At 35.0% G+C, this 23,309-nt stretch overlaps 1 long non-coding RNA gene across 1 annotated transcript; it reads right to left on the reverse strand.

Moving 5' to 3' along the window:
• Positions 1-2,249: 2,249 nt before the first annotated feature.
• Positions 2,250-22,710, reverse strand: LOC149795831 (uncharacterized). Its single transcript, XR_016422419.1, has 4 exons — positions 22,682-22,710; positions 19,972-21,156; positions 13,604-13,747; positions 2,250-2,428 (listed from the first exon to the last, which is right to left on the reverse strand). It is a non-coding gene; the product is annotated as an uncharacterized LOC149795831 (long non-coding RNA).
• Positions 22,711-23,309: the final 599 nt, after the last annotated feature.

A 23,309-nucleotide genomic window follows, 5' to 3' on the forward strand; every position in this document is an offset into this window, starting at 1 on the left:
TTTAAATTGCAATCGTTTAGTTTGCATATGATATCACGGCTTTCGATTTCATTCTTATTATGTTTCTTGCGGCTTCGTGTGGTAGTTTATCTGGTGTGTCACGCCTAAAAATACACTAGACACGACTTTCCGTGGTTAAATTTTAAATGTATCGATAAACAATGGATAGCATTCTCGGAGGTGGAACATATATTTTTAAATCTAATCTTCACCAATCGTTCAGGTAAATAATCATTCCAGAATCGAATGAACTACTGATTTCAAGATAGATTATGAACAAATATATCGTAAATTGTATAAATTATTGTAGCAAAATAGCATGTTCTCTAGCATGTGACCCAGCTCTGTGTTAATAAAAATTTTCTATAAGGAGGAAATATAATACTCTTAGTATCTATCTATTACGAAAACATCCTTGTGTGGAAATAAACAATATTGTCTTGAAGGTATCTTTGATTTCACTCTAATTGTAAACGAAAAAGGTATACTCATAGGCTAGATTGTCAGAATAATTGGAAACTATTGAAAGACGATATCATGTCATGGAGAACTAAAGAATCATATCAGTCAGCCAGAGGAATAGTATTAGTATGTCTGGTCATTATATTATGGGGGAAGTATGAAGCTGATATTGTACAATAATTTGCGGCCCAAAAGAAATGCAATTTCGTAAAGGTTACATATTCTTTTTATTGTATACGTTCCCAGGTAAAATTGTGGGTTCCAATATCACATCAATTTATACTTGAATGTGCTTCTTGTCATACTTAAAAACGCTTTGCATGTTTTTGACTAATATCAATGTCATACTTAAAATAATTTGTATGTTTTTGACTTATATCAATGTCTAGTATGTTCAAAAGCAACAACAAATCCCTAAATACTGTTCTCAATTATCGTAGCAACGTTGATCTAAATTTTATTTCCACTCGAGGTCATCGCTGTATATAAGAAACCTAAACAATTGTTCCGCATTGATCTCATTTTGTACCTGGATGTGGATATTGCCAAAGTCTATACTTCTACATTTATTCGACATTCAAATGAAAGTATTCCATTGAAGGTCTCAGCCTCGGAAGAAGTGGGATGATACTACTTTTATCACCTGCTATCGGATCAGGAGGTCTTCTGTTTGGTTGTTCGCACTCTCTCGCGGATTCTGCCTCAGCTAGTCGATCCTTTATGGTGAGGATTTCCAGTGAAAGTTTTTGTTGTTACAGTGAAATTGATTGGTACTAGGATGTTCTCTGTGAATGTTATTTGAAATTCGACAAGAAAATATGAAGAAGTCTCTGTATAGGTTATCTTATGTGTAATAGCTCCAGTCACATTTGTTGCTGTATACACATTATTTGTATAACTTTTTCTGGCCATGTTGCTTAGTTACAATTGCATATTCTGGTCACAATTAAATAAGCAGTTGTTAAGAAATCTTCAAATGGTTTGCCAGCCTTTATCAACGGTGGCCATACTTGATACACAGTCTCCAGACATCTTAGTGATGATATATTGCTGTCTGTGAAATTTGGTTTTTATTGGCTATGTAATTTTGAAAAAAAAGCCAGCAACAGGATTTCTAATTTTTTATGCGAGAGTATTATTGTCGTATGTTAAAGATTTTAATGCTAGTATGTTCGCTATCAAATTCCCTTGAAACTTACGTGTGTGCATTTGAAGCAAAAGTTGTTTCAATTTCATGCTGATTGTTAGTTCATGGCGGTCACATATAAAAGAAGATCCATCTCATATCAATTAGATCTTGAACCTTGGATACTCTTTCTGTGTTTTATTAAATAAGATGTCACTATTTGTTTATTTTAATAAAGGAACCCATATTGAATGTCAGATCAAGATTATCTGTACTATACATTGCTGATATGATGATATGCATTAAATTCCTTTCGAAACTGGTAAACTCTTTAAAAGGTTCTTTTCCAAACCTTTAATTATGGCATATATGTTTCATAGTAGATTGATTTTGAAAAAAATGAAAGATATTTTAAGTTCGAAATGCTTTTAGATATTTCTTCCATGTGGTTGTGAATGATTGCCTTATTGGTTTCAGTTTGCGCTCAAATGTCATTCCGATCGTTGGCATCGGAAATATCTTCTTGCACTGACAATTCGAAAAAAATTGACCTTTCAAAAATCAAAAAGTCGTTCGATTCTTTAACACATTCATGCCTTGTAACGTAGCTCAAAGTAATCTTTACTCTTCACGAAGGAAAAAAATATCCGAGACAAATTCGTCCAATTTTGAGATCTTTTATTAGGAACTTCTCTCCAAATTCAAGAAATACACAAGATAGAATACAAAGTATGGTGAAAGCGCTGTTGCAGCCTTTCTATGGCAAATAAATCCACAAAACTTCGTTTACCAGATGATGTATTGATATTCTCAACAGAGGCCAGGGCTATAAATCTTGCGCTGAAATATATCGAAACCAAACATATTGTAAACTGTATTAACTCTCTGAGCCACTATCAGTACTTCAATCACTCCAAAATAGGTATCTGGAAAACTCATTACTGACAAACATGCTCCTTAAAGATAACAAGCAATGTGCTTTGACGTATACTATGAGTTTGACTAATCAGTCATACCTGTATTAGACGTAATGAGACAACAGACCGTCTTACAGTACCATATAGTTCTTATCTTAAGTTCTGAGTGGTGGATAATATAATCTGTGGTAGCATTTGCACTAAGACAAAGGAGATTCCAGTCAAGGGGCTACATTATTTGCTTCCCCACTAGACTCTGTAATCCTGCGACTGTGATTTCCTTGTCATGGTACAAGCACCGACATAGATTATTTTTTCAGTAGATTATTTTTCTCCCCCAATTGTTTTCTAATGCAATTAAAATAATCCTGCACTTTTGCAGATTCAAAACATACAGTATTAATCACCTCTCATTTTATATAAGGGTAACCAGGTCTTAAACTCTTTAATGAAATTCTGATTATTATCTAAGTAGAATCTAACTATATCTGCAGCTGTTAGAAAAGTAAAAACAGAAGAAAAAACCCCCATAACACAAGTTATAATTGTTACGAGAATTGCATCAGTGGTGGCTCGAGAAACGTGCTATTGTATGTAAACTACGAGCATTAAAATGAATATGATAATGAGGGCAGTTGGGTGACTTGTCGTCCGCATGACAAAATAGAAATAAAAACATTTAACTGTATCACATTTAATTGATGCATATCATATGACAATAACAATAAGTAATTAATATTTTTTATATGGATAACTTTAAACTTTCATCGCTTCTAATTTTGAAAACGTTATTTGGTATCAATGATACGATTCAATACTGGGTCCACAGCTCAACAAAGATGTAATGATTTCTAATACATGATTTTGTTGGAAATTAATATTTTCTGTCCTGAAAATATGGGAAGTGTTGCTATTACTTTTGCAATGACACGTGTATGGACATCTTGTGGAATTTCGCGTGGACTAATGAATCAACCTCTGATTAGTATGTGCAGTAGTTTTCAATTGCAAATGCATTATTATGTTTCACTAAGCTGCGGCGGATTTATGGTATATGACTGACATAACACATTACTGGTTGTTGCTGGTTTTGCGGTAGACTTGAGTTTGGGTTTTTTGAATGCATTGATGTGTAGGTGTACATCATGTGTGTCCGGAACATGTATCTGTTAGGTTCTAGCACAAACTATATTCTGAGTTTAGGTGATATATTTAGAAGTCGAATTGAAACAGTTTGTTTTGACAGATTTTTATTCATTAAGGTACTTAGCCTTCTTGCCATATCTGATGCAGTGTTGGGTTATACGATACTCTTTCATTCATTAGCTCCACCAAATATCTCGACGTCGTGTGGATATGTGTGTTAGTCTTTCTCAAAATAATTTTTACCGTATGTTATCAAAGTTGAATAAAACTTACGATGCTTTACGAGTGAATTTCCTTTTTTTATGTATCTCTTGTTGTTTGGTTTCATTCAAATTCATTCAGGCACAGCAGAAGAGAAGAAGTGTTTCTTTTTATAAAAGTAGTTCATTGCGCGTGGACACCATTCCAGAGACAACCAGTCTTAGATATGAAAAGTAAGGTTAGTAAATCAGGTAGATTTCTTTGTCGCAAGGGTGAGAATCAATGGTATAAAAAACATTGTGGTTGGACATTTAGGTCTCTTCAACAAAGACAAAATTCCCTTAAATCCAATAACTGATAAATCCAATAAAATACTCCTCTCCAAAGATTAAGTATCTTGCAATTATTTTCCCACCCACCCATCCCGCCCGAAGAAGCATGTTTCCAACTCTGTGTGAAATTTACGCTCATGCGATAATACGTTTTGGAACAAATATAACTGATTAATTTTAGCGGATATATTCATTTCAATCAAAATATATTTGAATCATTTTTTCTTGGAGACTTCTTTAACATTTCGATTAATAAATTGTTATTACTCTTGTTGTCCTTATTTTATGAATGTTATTTTGTAAACAATGTTCACGAAAAGTATTTTTATTGTGTATTTTTTTTTTCTGGTTGAAAACTGAGATTTATTTGTTACCTACACATCATGCTTTTTGTTTAGGCTGTAAGTAATTACATAGTTTAGAATATTACACATACTAGTATTATAGGGCCACTCCACGCTTTATTAAAGAACCATTGTCCGAGACAATTGTTTATATATTTCTTTTTGTTTTATGCTTTTAAATTCTGCCTGTCTTTTTCATCATGGATACATAAAATATTATCTTTAACACAAGTCGAAAATAATATCAAACGATACTTTCAAAACTACTATATCCTGCGTGAATTTCGCGATATGAACTGTAACAACAGCAGAATACGTCTAATGAATGAAGGTCAATTTAGTACAACTCAGGGTCGACACCGGAATGATGCAAAACATGTATGTATACAACCACCATAAAGACAATAGTGTTTCATTTAAGGATGTTAAGTATAAACTTACACAAACATCAAACCATTCGTGCTGCTAGAGAGCAGGAGTTTTATTAGCATCGGAAATTACGGGGACATAGTCATTGTATATCCTATAGAGGTAAGTGTTGAATGACACGGTGACGATAGCATCTAGTCTCCAAGCTGTGAAGGAATAATTGATGGTAAATATTAAATGATGTGTCACAACGTGATCGACATATCATTTAATTTGTGAAAGGGACATATCGAATCTCACTGTTATTTTTCTGTGTTAACTGGTGCGTCTACTTGCACAGATCATGAAACTTTTACTTGTGTCATTCGGTTTTGTTAAAGCTACACACGTTTGATCCAAGGGTTATTGGCACCCTAGGATAAGTATGACTTTGCCCCCATCCCCATTCACAGAGAAGAAAGATTTACTTCTATATATTATAGTGAGAATGAAGACTTGCGCCCGAGACGACCGCCTAGTTCGTCTTATGGTCGGACTGACGTTGAATGACACTCTGTTGACTCTCAACATCAATACTTTGGTAGCTATAGACACACAGTTGTCTTTATACCGGTTTTATAAACAATATCAAATTCTCCCATCCCTTAAAAACGGACAGCTGATTCACAGAATGGCGCTCTTAAATTTTTCAAACTTGCTAAATGTCGGATTCGATTGCTTTACCCACATGTTGACGTAACCCTTGCACGCTACCTGATACAGGATTTATGGGCACAATCATTTAACAGTGTGTTGTATAGGACCTACGTATTGTAGTGACCAAATGATTTTGGCATACTTCAAATCAATATAGTCCTGTTCTATTTTGTTCTCATAATGCAGATCTGATTTTGCTCTTCACGCCTAGCTGTCTTCATATCTCTCTTGTTAACAAGCTAGTGAGCCAGCTAGCTTTTTACGTACGTACTAGCCCACAAAGTTAGGTACGTATGTACCTAACTGTATATATTTACCTAGATTCATTATCAGTCATCCGTTGAATGAAGAAACTTCTTCTGCTTAACTATATGTCTTTCCACCTTCTGCTCTACATATACCCAACTACCTACATATCTACCTACATACTTACACATGTATGACTCTACGTCCAGCTGTTAGTATTTCCTTCCGATCTACAAAGTACTAAAAAAAATAAAGTTCCTTCATTCGTCCAGTGTTCCAATGTTAAACGTACGATCCTAAACTTATGTCCGGAAAATATCATTAATTACTCATTTTTTTAAGTCGAAGGAGTTACTGTCACCAATATGGTACTTGCGCCATAACGAAGGAAGTTTTTATAATACGTTTTATTTACACAATTTAAATTTAAAAATGATTGCTATGCATATATCAAAATCAGTATTTTGAGACAGAAAGGTCGACAGAGTGTTAAAACTTAAAATACAGCTTCTTTAGTTTATTGACCAATTTCGACATGGAACTTAACTATTAAAATAATATTCAAACAAATATACTTTAAAACACTTCATATCTCATTAGTAAAGTTTGTATTCATTGTATGACATGTATTGTTTGCAATGTAGTACATCTCTCCATTCTGTACCGCAGAAACTCATTCCTAAAAGGCAAGATTCCAAAACACAGCAAATATACTGACAATATTACACCATGAATTTAAATGTTCTGTAATGGATATGTCTCCAAAATACCTGATGTGATGTGATGTGATTTTGATTTTTAACGTAGCTTTAACAATTTTTCAGTCATATCGCTACGATGTCTGCAATGTGGCAGTTTATAGTGATGTCTAGCACTGGGGCATTATGCCGCAGACATGTAGCATGATGTCCCACCCAGTCACATTATCCTGACACCAGGCCGACCAGTCCTAACACTAACCTCTTAATGCTGAACGCCAAGCGAGGCAGCTGTTAGTACCATTTTTTAAGTCTCTGGTATGACTCGGCCGGGGATCGAACCCACGCCCTCCCGCATCCGAGGCGGACGCTCTAACCACTAGGCCACCGGAGCGGTCCAAAATACCTAATCAAATTGGTTCTAATAATGTATTTTAAAATGAGATATTGAAATATATCTGTGAGAGTAAGGTCAATGGCCACAGTGGAAATATAACAGTTATCACTTCTGGGACTAGTTATTTCCATTTAGGAACTATATCTGCCCGTGTATATTATTTGAGAAGCATAATTTTATATTTAGGCCTATTTCATGTGTCGTTTTCTTCTGCTCATTCTATCTCACTCACTTTCTCCTCCTTTACACCTGAATGTAAAGATTTTAAAATGTGTCAGCTGTAGATCCTCTAGTGTACACTTATTGAACGAGATGCCATGAAGAAATGCCTAAAAACGAAGTCCAAACAGCATAGAGTAGACTCCATGTAAGTACTATCTTTAATTAATTTGTTGGGTAGATAATAGGGAATTATTGTGTCCATACCATAATGTCATTAATCGTTAAAATTTATTCTCTAAATACTTGTACAACAATTTTTTCACTTTATTTTAATTTTGATGGTTTTTTTTTAAATTCAATCTTGATAAAATGTTTAAAAACTTACGATGTATGAAAACAGTTAAAACTATCGGAAACAACAGTGTGATGCCCAAGTAAATCAGATCTGTACTACTGATTCACTATTGGACAATTATTTATAGTCGACACCCACTGACGAAATGCTAGACATATGAAACCCGACTATTAAATGTGACGTTATGGCTGAAAGTTTATATAATTTGTGAAAAGGCTGAATGAAACATCGATACTCACTTTCCAAGTTAACTTGTGTTATTAACTGAAAGAACAATGATTTATAAATGTACTACAACATTAATATATTATTACCTATTGACACTTAGACGCTATTGGCTGCAGGTTATTCTGCTCGTGATATGAACAGTTTTATACCCGAATGAGTGAACAATCGCTTGAAACCGAAAGTTGATTCCTAGCACTAAACCCTGTTACCTGAAAATACATAGGGCAGGGTAATGTCGGATTTAATCTCTTTTATACTAATGTAAAGGTTATCGTGTCATTTACCTATAGACTCGGTTAAGTAATAAGTATATAATTTATTATATCTCTCAGGCTATCCATTTATCTGTTTACGTACATATATCCATAGATACACACATACGTACCCATGAACATACCTCATTTTCGTCCGTTATAAACTTAAAAAGCTAAGGTCACCAAAATGTTTCAAGAAACAAGAATGTAGCAGCTTGAAAAGAAAGTCTCAGATACAAAATTTAACGCATGCATATTTTATAAATACGGACTACGAACTCCCTGCCCACATATTCCAACACAAAGCTTTTCAAACAGACAGAATTTTAAATTCTTAGCAAACTAAAATCCTTTTCAGGAGTAGAATACTCTGAGGTCATAAGTACATACTTTTATTCACGCAGCCAACAAGGTCACTACATATTTTTCATTATCATCTGTAAGTTTCCAGTTATAAAAAGATCGTCCAGGGTTTAATCAAACGCCTACTTCCACCCGTATTTTTTTCTCATGAATAATGACGAATGTCGACTTGATCCCATATGTTACCAAGGGAACATACTCTGTTGGAAATTTTGAAGATTGAGATATTCTTAATTGCAGTAGGCTTCTGTTTTAAATTTGGGGACGAAAATATGAAGATCTAGCTTATGTGGAAATACAGACTGGTGAGGAATACTGTCTTCCGTTGTGCCACATTGTTACAGGCGTTGACCACAACTCACCAATGAGGGCGTGCCATGGAGTCATGGGAATGAATTTGCTACTATTTCCTGTCTATATCTGGTTATATATATATAGTTTCAGTGTAGCCATACTGACCCATCGTTGACTAAAAGCACACTAAATAGGTATTTTCAGGAACTTTCCGATTTTGAGACTATTTATTGCTAATTGGTAATCTCCTCCAATATATATTGAATGACCAAAGACGTATGAAATGTATCTTACTCAAAGATAATGTGGACTCAGTTATTTAACTTAGATTTCCTGATTCTAGAATACGAAAATATGGCCATTATGTATTATTGCTGAAGATAAAAGCTTTAAAAGGAACATCAATTTGCGGGGCTTAAAATTCGGATAGCCGGACAACCGGGTCCCCTCGAAATTTCGATGGGGTTCCTCCCTATTCTAAATAAGGTTCTTGCTAGCGAGTTGATAAATTTCTCTATGATGTTCATCTTGTAAGACACTGATAAATTATTCATATTCTGGGACTCCATTTACTGGTTCCTCCATCGTAATGAAGACCATCTAATTAATTGTATCAATGGCTATACTGTTTGTGTACAGACCGCACCGTCGTAGCCTACGGGCAATATTTGAGACGACCTGGGGCGCCTCAAGCCCAGGGGAGCATTTCGTAAAGTTTTACGGTATTATTTTCCAATCGGGGGTATAGTTTCATACAGCGCAAACTATCCACGGCTTTGAATACAAAGTGACGCACGAGACGAAAAGGTGAGAAACAGAACTATTCTGTTTGATATATTTCATTGGTTACCTGTAATTACGCTCACTTGCTCACTCTGACTCGGTATTTCACAACTGGTTTAATTTATTGTTACGTTTTAGGTGCTTAAACTGTGTCACAAAAAGATCTAACGCAAATATATAGATACCTAAAATATGAAATCAATCAAAGTTAAAGTCTCAAAATAATTTCCAGTATGGTTCGAATTCCTGTTATATATTCTAAATGTACTATCATTTTCACAGTAATAAAGAAACGATCCAAAAGTATTCCGAATGACGATTCTAAGGTCACTTAAGTCCTTAAATGTTTCACGTAATCCAACGAAATTGTTAATTATCCAAGTCTTTGAATAATTCACAATAATTTAGCAATGTACTGTCTGTTTTGAATAAATGGTTTTCAGTTGCAACAAACAAATCATAAACAATTACAATTTCCTTTCTGACTCTTACAAGGCTGAACTATAAGCGACAAATTGATAGTTTCTCATTTAATTCCTTTGTATATCCATTACATACCCATCACAGCCACATTTCTGAATCACTAGAGAAGTTTCCAGACATTGAAATATTCTTTGTTATGAAATATTTTTAACAGTGATTATCTGACATTTTGTTATTATTGTGCCAATCAACAATTAGGACATGCATGCCATTTCGAGGGTACAAATGTTTTCCTGGGACCACATGATGCTGGCATGACCTCCGTTCAAACTATTTTGTAGCGTACTTTGACCGAATAGTTGTTGAAATGATCTTGGTGATAACCTTGATTTATGAATAAAGCAAGTAAATAAAGCAGAATAAAAAATAATCATTAAACCAAGTGACTTAAATATAAAGTATATTATAAAATTAAACACACACACACAGATATATATATATATATATATATATATATATATATATATATATATATATATATATATATATATATATATATATATATATATATATATATATATATATATATATATATATACAAACACACACAACAATTTCGACTGATATCTATGCGACCGATTAATATTTAATATTTAGCTATGCTAAGGAATTGGCGAGTATTAAAAGTATCCGATATAATGTGTGTTTCACCAGGTATTAAAATAAGATAATTACATCGTTCTGTAATAGATTCATTTGAAACAATTTGTTACTGTTGGCTCTATTGTTATACGCAGGGTGTGTTTTATGTAATTGTGACACATCCACAGTGCTGTAATTGAAATTTCTTTTTCGAAGCATGATGCTATTATTTTTATTAATTGATATATGAAATAGACAAATGCCTCTTCGAGTCACATTTGTTTTGAACGTCGAACTGGAGTCATTTGAATTGATTGCAGTGTTCAAAAAACGAAAGTATTGATTACCAAATGATGTAATCATTGCCTGCAGAAAATATTGGTTTCAATTAAATCAAATCAAATCCGAATTTCAGTAGACAAGGTCACACACAAATGGTTGGCGAGGTGCAAATGAAGCAAATGTACGCAGATATTTTGTTAATGTGAAGGATTTGTAAAGTTTCTCTATTTAAAGTTTAACAGGTTGAACATTGTGTAATATATGAGAAAAGCGTGCTAGGTTGGGTATGATTCTTGCCGGTTTTTTCTTTCACCAAACACACTGGCCGCCAAATAAATCTTATCATGCGTTAAAATGACATTAAATCCCAGAAAACCAACTAACTTAACATTGAACATTGTAACATATAATAGTAAACCAATTCTGACCGTTTCGTGCGAGTGGAATTTGATCCAGAGCAAGTGAATTCTGTAAATCCACTTGCCCATGGCCTGTGTCTGAACCAATATTTTGAGGACAAAGTTGAAGATATCCTGATAGCTGTTGATCTATCAAAACTATGCAAGCCGAAAAGCACTCTAGTTTGAAATATATTGACCTATGCCAGCACAGGGACAAAACATTAAAAACCCGTGAACTTTTGTTGAATTAAAATTGTCGAAGAAAAACCCAATGCTTTGGTTACATAACATGACGGGCTTGATCAAACCAATTGCCTGATTATATTATGGACTTGATGTAAACAAAATGCTCCGATCATATTACGGACTTGCTTCAAACTTGTGCGCATACATACCAACCTCCAGCTTGAGCAACTCAAATATACAATATTCTGTTTCAATATCATGTATATCTCTTTAAATATATGGTCATCCCATCCATTATTAACGAGATAAATGCGATTATATAGGTCCTTGGATCAAACATGGAATGAGACACCTCTACCCACAAGAACCATTCAATTTGTCAAAATTTTAAAGTGTAGTATAGGTACCAATTTGTCTGGGTTTAACAGATAAGGAACAAATATGCTCCTGTTTTTACCCACTGGTAATCGTTTATTTAAAACAAATTTATATTTTCACTTTCTGAAATTTTGACCTAATTTTCTTAAACAACATAGCGAATAGCATTTTTTTTAAAAATATGCATTAAAGTGTCATAAGTAAACTCACAAAATTTTGTGTCAGCATTTCAAGACCAGACAAAGTTAACGTCATTTATAATATTTCAAGTGTGTTCCTCAATCACACAGAAGCAGTTGTTTTCATTAGAAGCCAGGCCCCTGCGTATCCGGAGTTGTAGAATAAGCCCGATGAGTTAACGTTGCATGTCTTAAGTGGAGTGGAGGCAAGCTGTTGTTCGTGGTTGCTACCCGTGTCCAGGGAGGAAAGAATCCTGGCACTTGAGCATCTGTCAGACCCATCAGAGACACATAAATGCAAAACATTTTGACGTTAGGTCGACATTGGCCCAGTCTCGAAAGATTGGCTTGTTACGCTGAGCCCTAGGATGTTTTTTTAAATTAGTTTTGTCACTTTCTCTTAAACATTTTTTTCTTGTTATCTGGATACCAGCTTTGTCCTTGCAGTTTATTCCTTTGTTATACCATATTGTCCATCTCAGAGACCTTCATAGAAGGCGGAGAACTAACGTGTCAATCGGATTTATCTTTATCGTCTATGTAACCTCGGGACTTGATAAGGGTCCACATGTTGGACTGCATGGTGGATGGTTGAACGCGGGTGATGAACATCAAACAAAATATGATATAACAGAAAGAAAACATAAACAAGATAAAACTAACAAAACATTTGTAGGACTCGGAGGATGAGCCATGTGGAGTGGAGTCATTTCAATGCTTCTCGGTGATCCAATCCAAATGAGCATCACGACCACTGAATGCACTATCGCCAATGAGCGTTAAAAAGTTTAAAACGGATAGCTTGCTTGTGGAGCGTGGGCAAAGGGTACACTCTAAAAACATCCAAAAAATTAAAATATGTTTTGATAATTCAGTAACCTTCTTTGCTTATACTTAACTGAATTCATAGAAGGGCGTGATTTGTCATCGTGATCTGGCGAGAGTCATTGACACTGAAACCTTCGAAGGCATGAACAACCAAGCTTTTACTGCGGTTCGACACCTCCGTATCAACCTTTGCAGTACACAATCACTACCATACATACTTTTAAGGCACCGATACTACCCAATATCTCAGGTCAACGATGAGATTTATATCCTATATCCACTTCGATGATTCGAGTGTCAGAAGTATGGTAAGAAAGGAGACATATACTCGTAAACTCTGTATGTGGTCATACGGCAATTCTTCCCATCGGGAACTTTAATGTAGAGGTACCCCACATTTCGTTCACTTTGTCAATCACAATGCGAACTTCTTGATCTGCGAAACCTGTTAACTAGAGACGAAAATCAAACTAAACCTAAACATTATCCCTTTTCTAGAGACAGTAAGGCTGGCAGAATCTAGAACCTCTATTCAAAGCCCAGCCTTCTTGGTTGAAATCAAAACTGGTAGAGAGATAACCAGGGGTGCACAAACACAAAGAAGTCAACCCGATGAAGCAACATATTCAAACGACCCACATTATAAACCTAAAATAAATACACAGTTTCTGCACAAATATGATTCAATAAATCCCTAAGATCAAAGTCGCCAAACAAAGAAAAACAGAACCCTAACAGGCATCGCAAACGACCTGATACCATCTAACGCTGCATAATAGGTTTGGCGACTTTGAAGACATGGTTGCAGAAGAAACTGTTCCGTTTATGCAAGGCGGCTTCAGACCTTCGAACCGAAAATTTAACCTTGTACGTCGTCCAGATAAATAAGCAAATGGAACAAAAACACGTACCATGTGCAGTCGGGTATAAATTATGTTGTTCTGCCAATGAAACACTGTCGTCGAAATATAAGCAGCACAGCGGGGATTGTCGATGATCCGGTGAACATGACCGATGGATATTTTGTTGAACTGGATCTCCACTATTCGGAACACCTGCAATAATGATTATCCGTTCTGAGTGGTTGAGTTATACAAACTCGAGCATAACCTTTCATCGCAGGACCATACGAAAAAAGCAAATTAAAACCTTACAAACAAGGCATTCAGAAGCCGGTGTCAAGTCTAACAAATGTCTCAATTCCAACGATGCACTAACAACCATACCACTGCATTTGCAACATTTTATAAGCAAACAAATTTATATGTAAAATTATGAATGATGGAAAGCGATGTTGTCAATATGAACAATACTAATCTTTCAATCACTTGGCTAAGATTGCATGTAGCCAGACCATAAACAAGATTGATAAATTATTTTGTTATCCACTTTAGCGTTGCAAATATGACTTTGTAGAACTTGGCCTAAACACATGACTTCAACGTTCCTGTGCAACAATTGCAGCAAAGACGTTTTCACGATAAGTAATTCTTGATTATGCTATTCTTTGGAAACACTGCACATTAATACGAATATGTTAATGGTCGCAGTGGGTTGACCTATCGTACACTTGAGAAAATAGAAGAAAAAAAAATACATTGATATTATTCCTGCATTATCACATTTAATCGATGGATATCTATGGAAAAAACAATAAGTATTTTAAAAAATTTGACTTCAAACTTTTACCGGTTTTAATTATGAAAAAATATATCGTATCGAATGTTACGATTCGATACTGGGTACAGAGCTCTTAAGTGTGTAATGATTGAGGAGATTTCTGATTCATACAATTGCTGGAAACTTATAATATCCGTCCTGGAAATATGGCAGTCGTTGCTATTACTATTGCGGTGATATATTGATGAATGAACCACTCTGATTGGTAAACTCAAGAGTTTTCATTTGCAATATTTGACTAAACTGTGGCGGATTTATGGCGTTTCACAAAGGTTCAGTAACACAGTTCGGAAATTGCACATTTCTGGTTGTTGCCGGTTTTGGTTTTATTTTTTGAGACAGTTTGGATTTTTGATTGCATAGATGTGTATAACCTCTGTGTCGGAAATATTTCGTTCTTTTAGTTTCAAGCATAAATATGAAGTCTCTAAGAAGAATATCACAAATATAGTCCATGAAGCGAAACCAGCCAACTACACTACCAAGATCATGGAAAGTTCCAGCTGCAAAGGGCTCTTCGAGATTACTAACAAGCTAATGCCAAGGAACAAATCTACACCACTTCCACCTACCTTCTCTCCAGTCGACCTTCCGGACATGTTTGCAGATTTCTTCCGTGACAAAGTACAAACCATTAGAGATAAGCTTGACACCACAATTTCAATTGACTCGTCGTCACCATACAGTTGGGATACAGCATTTAAGCGGCAACCATTAGCAGTATTTGAACCTGTCTCTATGGATTTCGTACGTACAATCGTGATGAAGAGTGCACCAAAGTCATGTGAATTTGATCCAATTCCAACATCACTGCTGCTTGAGTGCTTAAATCCAGTATTGCCTTCACTGACTGATGTTATTAATACCCTCTCATCCGGGTAATTCCCATCATTTTTCAAAACTACCATTGTAAAGCCTCTGCTGAAGAAACCAACACTTGATCATAACGATTTAAAGAACTAACGCCCAGTTTCTAATCTCCCATTCATATCAAAAATCTTAGAAAAGGTTGTTCTATCCCAGCTTGTATCTCATCTAAATTCAAACAGTCTTTTTAGCAATGTACAATCTGCATATCGCCTTGCCACAGTACTGAAACTACTCTTCTAAAAGTAGTTAATGATATTCTCTCTGCGTTGGATAGCGGAAAGATTACAGTCCTCACCCTCCTTGATTTGTCTGCAGCAATTGACACAATAAACCATGATATATTACTTCACCGTCTCCAGCATGTATTTGGCATTCATGATACAGCCTTACTGTGGTTCAGATCCTACTTGGTCAACAGGACACAAATTATATCTGCAAATGGAATACACTCCAGCCAGTTGATCTATGTTGTGGTGTTCCATAGGAGTCTGTTCTTGGACTTGTTCTCTTCATTATGTACGCTGATGACACCAAATATACAAATCTAGCCACCCAACTGAAGTTGATGCTATCATCCAGTGTGTAGAGAGGTGAATTACTGATGTGAAATCATGGATGACATGTAACAAGCTGCAGATGAATGATGATAAAACTGAGGCCATTCTGATCACAACACAAAGACTTTCTCATTCACATCCTTTACCTCAAACAATAAATATTAGCAGCACCAACATTAAATTCACACAATCAGTACAACACCTAGGTGTTACTCTGGACAGTACTCTCACATTGCACCAGCATGTCATGAACTTATGCAAGGCTGCATTTCTTAAGCTGAGACGTATCAGCTCAATTCGCAAATATCTTTCAGTTGATGCCACTAAAACACTTGTATGTTCATTAGTACTTTGAAGACTGGACTATTGTAACTCAATTATGTCTGGTTCATCTCATAATCTACTCCAGAAACTTCAAAAAGTTCAAAACACAGCTGCTAGGATCATACTTAGAGTACCATGATCAGAGCACACCTCTCCGCTGCTCTGTACCCTACACTGTCTATCATTCGATCCAGAATCAAACACAAAATGTGTTCTCTGTGCTACGTTTCACTGTCGGACTCTAGTCCAACATACCTATCCGACCTCACACATGTGTACACACCAGCACAATACTTACTCTCCTCGTCTAACAATAGTATACGTATTATTCCCACTATGAAAACAAAATCATATGGGCAGCGTTCTTTTGCATACCAGGGCCCAGCAACATGGAATGAATTTCCCACTGAACTTAGACACGAAGACACAGTGATCACATTCAAGAGGGCTCTCAAAACTCACTTATGACAACTGCAAGAACAAACTTAAAGACCTAATAATGTTTCCTACCTGAAATATTCTCAGCATGCTTTTTAAATTTTTTATTATGTTTTTCTAATTTCATGGTGCCTATTTTTTATTAATATTATTATATGTTTTTTATCTTGTAGGCGTTGTCTAATGTTAAAAAGCGGTTAGAGCTTCTATAAAGTTGGCGCTATACAAAGTCCTCATTATTATTATTAGTATACTAATCAAACTGTATTATGGATAAAAACATACTAATGAAACTATATTTTGGACATGAACTTACTAATCAAAGTGAATTCTGGACCTGAACATACTAATCAAACTATATTTTGGACACAAACATGCTAATCAAATTGTGTTTCGAATAAGAACATTAGATTTTACTCTGGACATGAACATACTTTTCAAACTATATTTTAGACATGAACTTAATTATCAAACTTAATTTTTGACATGATCATGCTGTGGACATGAACATGCCAATTAAACTTTATTTTGGACATGAATATTCTAATCAAACTGTATTTCAGTCATGAACATACTAATCAATCTGCACTCTGGACATAAATGTACTAATGAAACTGTATCTCGGACACACACATTAAACTCAAACTGAAGTCTGGACATGATGATACTAATCAAACTACATTTCGGACATAAATATGATAACCAAACGTCATTTCTGACAGGAACATACTAATGAAAGTGAATTCAGGTCTAGAACATAAAAATCTAACTGAATTCAGGACATAAACATACTAATCAAACTGTTTTTCGGACATGAACATACTAATCAAACTATACTCTGGACATGAATAAACTAATCCAATTGTGTTTCAGACATGAATATACTAATCAAACTAAACTCTACATGTTTGATACAAATCAAACTGTACTCTGGACATGAACATACAATCAAACTGTGCTCTGGACATAAACATACAAATCAAACTGTGCTCTGGACATGAACATACTAATCAAGCTGTACTCTGGACATGAACATACAAATCAAACTGTGCTCTGGACATGAACAAACTAATCAAACTATACTCTAGACATGAACAAACTAATCAAGCTGTACTCTGGACATAAACATACAAATCAAACTGTGCTCTGGACATAAACATACAAATCAAACTGTGCTCTGGACATGAACATACAAATCAAACTGTGCTCTGGACATAAACATACTAATCAAGCTGTACTCTGGACATAAACATACAAATCAAACTGTGCTCTGGACATAAACATACAAATCAAACTGTGCTCTGGACATAAACATACAAATCAAACTGTGCTCTGGACATCAACATACTAATCAAGCTGTACTCTGGACATGAACATACAAATCAAACTGTACTCTGGACATGAACAAACTAATCAAACTGTACTCTGGACATGAACATACTAATCAAACTATACTCTAGACATGAACAAACTAATCAAGCTGTACTCTGGACATGAACATACAAATCAAACTGTACTCTGGACATAAACATACAAATCAAACTGTGCTCTGGACATAAACATACTAATCAAGCTGTACTCTGGACATGAACAAACTAATCAAACTGTACTCTGGACATGAACATACTAATCAAACTATACTCTAGACATGAACAAACTAATCAAACTGTATTTTGGACATGAAATCAAGAAACAAACTGAAATCAGGACACGAACAAACTAATCAAACTGTGCTCTGGACATGAACAAACTAATCAAACTGTAATTTGGACATGAACTTAATAAACAAACTGAATTCAGGACATAAACATACTAATCAAACTGTACTCTCGACATGAATATACAAATCAAACTGTGCAATGGACTTGAACAAACTAATCAAACTGCATTTTGGACATGAACTTAATAAACAAACTGAATTCAGGACATAAACATACGAATCAAAGTGTGCTCGGGACATGAAAATACTAATCAAACTGTGCTCTTGACAAACTAATCAAACTGTATTCAGGACACGAACATACTAATCAAAGTATGCTCTGGAGATGAAAAAACTAATCAAACTGAATTCAGGACATAAACATACTAATCAAAGTGTGTTCTGGGCATGAACAGACTAATCAAACTGTACTCTGGACATGAACATACTAATCAAACTGTACTCTGGACATGAACCTACTAATGAAACTGTACTTTGGACATGAACAAACTAATCCAACTGAATTCAGGACATAAACATACAAATGAAACTGTGATCTGGAGATGAACATACTAATCAAACTGAATTGAGGGCATAAACATACGAATCAAACTGTGCTCTGGACATGAACATACTAATCAAACTGAATTCAGGACATAAACATACTAATCAAACTGTGCTCTGGACATGAACATACTACTCAAACTGAATTCAGGACATAAACATACTAATCAAACTGTGCTCTGGACATGAACAAACAAATCGAACTGAATTCAGGACACGAACGTACTAAACAAACTGAACTTAGGACATGAAAATTTTTATCAAACAGTATTTTGCACACGAGCATACTAATCAGACTGTATTTTGAGCATTAAATACGATCTCGTTTCAAGCGGCCAAAATATTTGCTACTAGGTCACTGTGGCAAGTAGAACTGTATATGTAATTAATTCATTCTTAAATCGAGACGTAGCAAAGTCAAGTGTAAACATGCAAAAACGTAGATAAAAGTCTCTTTTAACTAGAGAAAATATTAGAAAGAGCAAATAGTACCCACGACCGATGGAAGCTAATCAGTGGTTGTAGCAGCTACTGCAGGAGGCACAGGTCCAGTGAGGTCCCAGAATTCCCATCAAACAACATTCACATTGGGATCGGGCCCTATAATTCCGTTTTGCGGGGAGTGGATGGTAGGGCGTACGGGGTGAGTGGGAGAGTATAATTTCTTGCTACGTCACTTAAGGTAATGAGCTAGGATTAAAGTGCGAGTTTTATCTAACTTCACAGCGCATCTTATATATTTTGACATTTATGCTGTGGTGTAGGGGTCAGAGCCTATTGCCTTTCAAAACGTTTGAATTCTCGGCGCCGTAGGGCATCTGTTTACTACCGGGCCTAGCAAACATAAACGACCTTAAATGGAGCCATATACGAATGAAATTGGCAGGAGGATGACGCATCATCTGAGAAATTGCGATTAATGTTTATTATGTCTTCTGTCGGTTTGCAGACTACACCAAATTGCAGCATTGACGAAGTTTGACCCTGTACTCGATATTTGCAATGCCAGTCAACTGATGGCCTGATTCTGTCCACTTCAGATGTCCAATAGTCATTTGATGTCCAATAGTCATTTGATGTATATACCTTCCAATCTTCGAGCAAAAACAAATCGACCTGAAAATGACCTGATATAGCAAGGACTTACCTTTCTAATTTCTGGATTTCCTGAAATGTTGCAGCCATAATTTTTCTAGCTAATCCGAATTGCATAGGCTCACCACAAATAGATCCTTAAATGAATTTTTTCTGTATTGTAGACCACAGTTCCAAAACAAATCATACGAGAATTCATTGCATTCAAAACGAAATAAATTTAATCTTCACAGAATCAAGTCTCAATCTCCTTTTAAGTTTCACTAAAACTAATATTTGTGCTTGTTTATGATTCCAAAATATCCAATGGAAACAACAGTAGAGACGTGCCGCTGCTGTCGAGGCTAATCCCCTTGTGACATGTCCATTGGGAAAGACTCAGATCATAACTCCGAACCATTAATAGAAAATCAAAGTTTAGTTGTTTCTGCAGTGGACATAATCCTGCCGATCCAGATCAACTATGATAGTTATTCTAATGCACGCTTTTTCAGATCGTAACTACTATGATAGTTATTCTAATGCACGCTTTTTCAGATCGTAACTCGAAATTTCAGATTAATGTAGCACAACATATTGCCGTTTCATCGAAGTTCAAGGTTGCTTGGTGCGCGTGAACAACTGCTGTGTCTTCCTGTGTCGCTCATTTAGATCTGGCTCTTTAAAATTTAGCAGAACTCAAATTACTTCGCTTTAAGTAGTGTATTTTGTTTTATTATTCAGTCTCAGGTAGGAAAGTCATGAGTACATAACAAACTGGTTAATGCTTTTTTGAAGGGGAAAATAAGCACTTGTTTTTTTACCCGACCTTTTTGGCTCTCCTATGGAGGTGCCGTATACCAAATAACAACTTGCTCTATTTTCACATAGAAATGCCAGAAGCTATAATTACGTTCCCGACAGGGAGACAAGACTCCAAAACAGAACATATAAAACAAAACTATACTTTGAATTTACGTTATGATTTTTTAAATTGAAATTTCAATACGATATCGCCACATACCGCCTAGTATCTTTAAAGGTATCATGGAACATACACCAAACCGTATAAAACTGGCTGTTTTTAGTTCTAATAACATTCATCACCAAACATTTAAATTATTTTTATTTAATTTACTTTGGTTAAATATAAATAGAAACGAAACCTTAATATATTAATAATTCGGGCAGCATTTTAAAGATTATGTCATTTTCCTTGTCAGACGAAGACTAGTGCTCTTTAAGGGCATGGATTAAACTGAAAAAAAAGAAAATAAGTAAAGTATTCTTGCTTAAATTTGCAAATTAAACTTTTTCACACGTTTATTCAACAGATCGATTTCTGATCTTACTTTCATGGTTTCTCATAATATATATATATATATATATATATATATATATATATATATATATATATATATATATATATATATATATATATATATATATATATATATATATATGTGTGTGTGTGTGTGTGTGTGTGTGTGTGTGTGTGAACACAAATTCCCCAGAAGAAACAATAGGAAATTAAATTCATATATCCAGGAAAGCACATTATTTATCTCAAACGTTTCCCTTAAGTATTGGTACTTCAACTCAATTAATATGTACATATCAAGGCATTTTCTATTATGCATTTTCTAATTAAAGCAGCTTTGTAAAAGGCTAATACGGGAGGTCGCGGGTTCGAACCCCGGTTGAGTCATACCAAAGACTTATGAAATGGTACTAACACACACACACACACACACACACACACACACACACACACACACACACTGCAAAGGGCCAATCTAGGGACCCAGCCCTAAAATCCCTGTACGTCTCTGGGACAATGACAGGGCCTCAGTTCTAGCATCCCTGTATGTTTCTGGATATGTGCCATATATTACATGTCATTTATCGTATGACCCATTTATCACGTATGGGTTGTACTACATTGTACTACATTATAACGTTGTTATACTGGTTTGACATGGTTATATCACAATAACACGAACATTTAGCGGCGTACGGAGCTAAAATGTCGTCCGGGACGAAGGTCCAAGATGCCACCCATTGCCTCTTATTTTAGGGCGGCGGCTTTATCAAGGGCGGCATCACTAATTTTTCTAAATAATATCCTGATTTGCATCTTTTCCTTTCCTTTTCCCTCTTTATTTCGTTTTCTGTTGTCACCATCCCTATTCGCTCGAACTGCCCCCTATTCGGTACGCCAGTGCAAACAATAATATCACATTATATTGATGCTAATAAAGGTGAGAGTCACCTGATCAATGGGGTTCTGTGTAATAAAGCAGTTGCTTTCAAAACTACTAATCGCTTAAAATATTCATTTTGATAGCTGTTCTTACTTGCCAGTATACATAATTACATTATTTTTAATTGCCCAACTAAAACTATTTCGTTTATTCTGTTCATTAAACGGTCTCTGTAAATTCCTAGTTTAAGTATTCAAACACATTCGAAAGAAATTACAATGTGTACGTAATCACTAAATAGCGTTTTATTATTATTTGTTTTTAGCAAAGTAATTGTCGTTGTAATTTACTTGAGCATATTCTGAAACTAAAGTATATTAATATTAAGCACAGTACAATTAACTTCAGTTGTCACAAAGCCTCAACATTTTCAAAACAAGTCAATATTAATATTTTATTTTACCAGTGTAGGTCTAAAAGCGTTTCTTTATTTCGCGTTAAAGGCTTTAAATGAAAAATTAAAACTTTTTAGAGTACAAAATTATACATTCACCTAAAGGAAATGAAACAAATACTTACGGGTATTAAGACAGGCTCGATGTTTCAAGTAACCAAACTAGTGATTAGCACTTATAATTTATGTATGCTTATTCTGAAAGTACACTTCCAAGAAAAAGATTTTCCGAAAATCTAAATTGTTTTTCCAAAAGTCGCAATTATGTTATTGGGACAGTCTATTATTTGTTAAACAATATATCTTTCTGGGTCAGAAGTTAAAACTTTAATGCAGTGTTTAGAGTCCACTGAATTTCTTGAATTACATTTCAACTAACAAAAACGGCAAGGAGAACTGACTAGCTGCATTCATTTTCATCTTATCTGCATCACATATCATCTGAAGCTATGAGCGAAGTATTTTTGCTATAGGAAATTATGTCAGAGAAAATGTGTGAAGCGAACCCATTTACTCCGAACAGTTTGCATACAATAAATGTAACGAAAAAGGCTGAGTGTGTATATAACGTTCTGTCCCCCCACCATTTATACTTTCATAAATTTAATTTTTTTCTTCTAATTTTACTAAACCTCTTTTATTCGAAATTTTGAAGGTTTGGATGTGTAAAGGTTTTATATAGCTATTACTGGGTAAATGTGATCAAATAACAAAATAGTATCAGGGGACAGTATTGGGAATGGAATATATCAT

The sequence above is a fragment of the Sinohyriopsis cumingii genome, chromosome 7 (genome assembly GCF_028554795.1).
Source record: "Sinohyriopsis cumingii isolate HCF-2022 chromosome 7, ASM2855479v2, whole genome shotgun sequence".
Lineage (NCBI taxonomy): Eukaryota > Metazoa > Mollusca > Bivalvia > Unionida > Unionidae > Sinohyriopsis > Sinohyriopsis cumingii.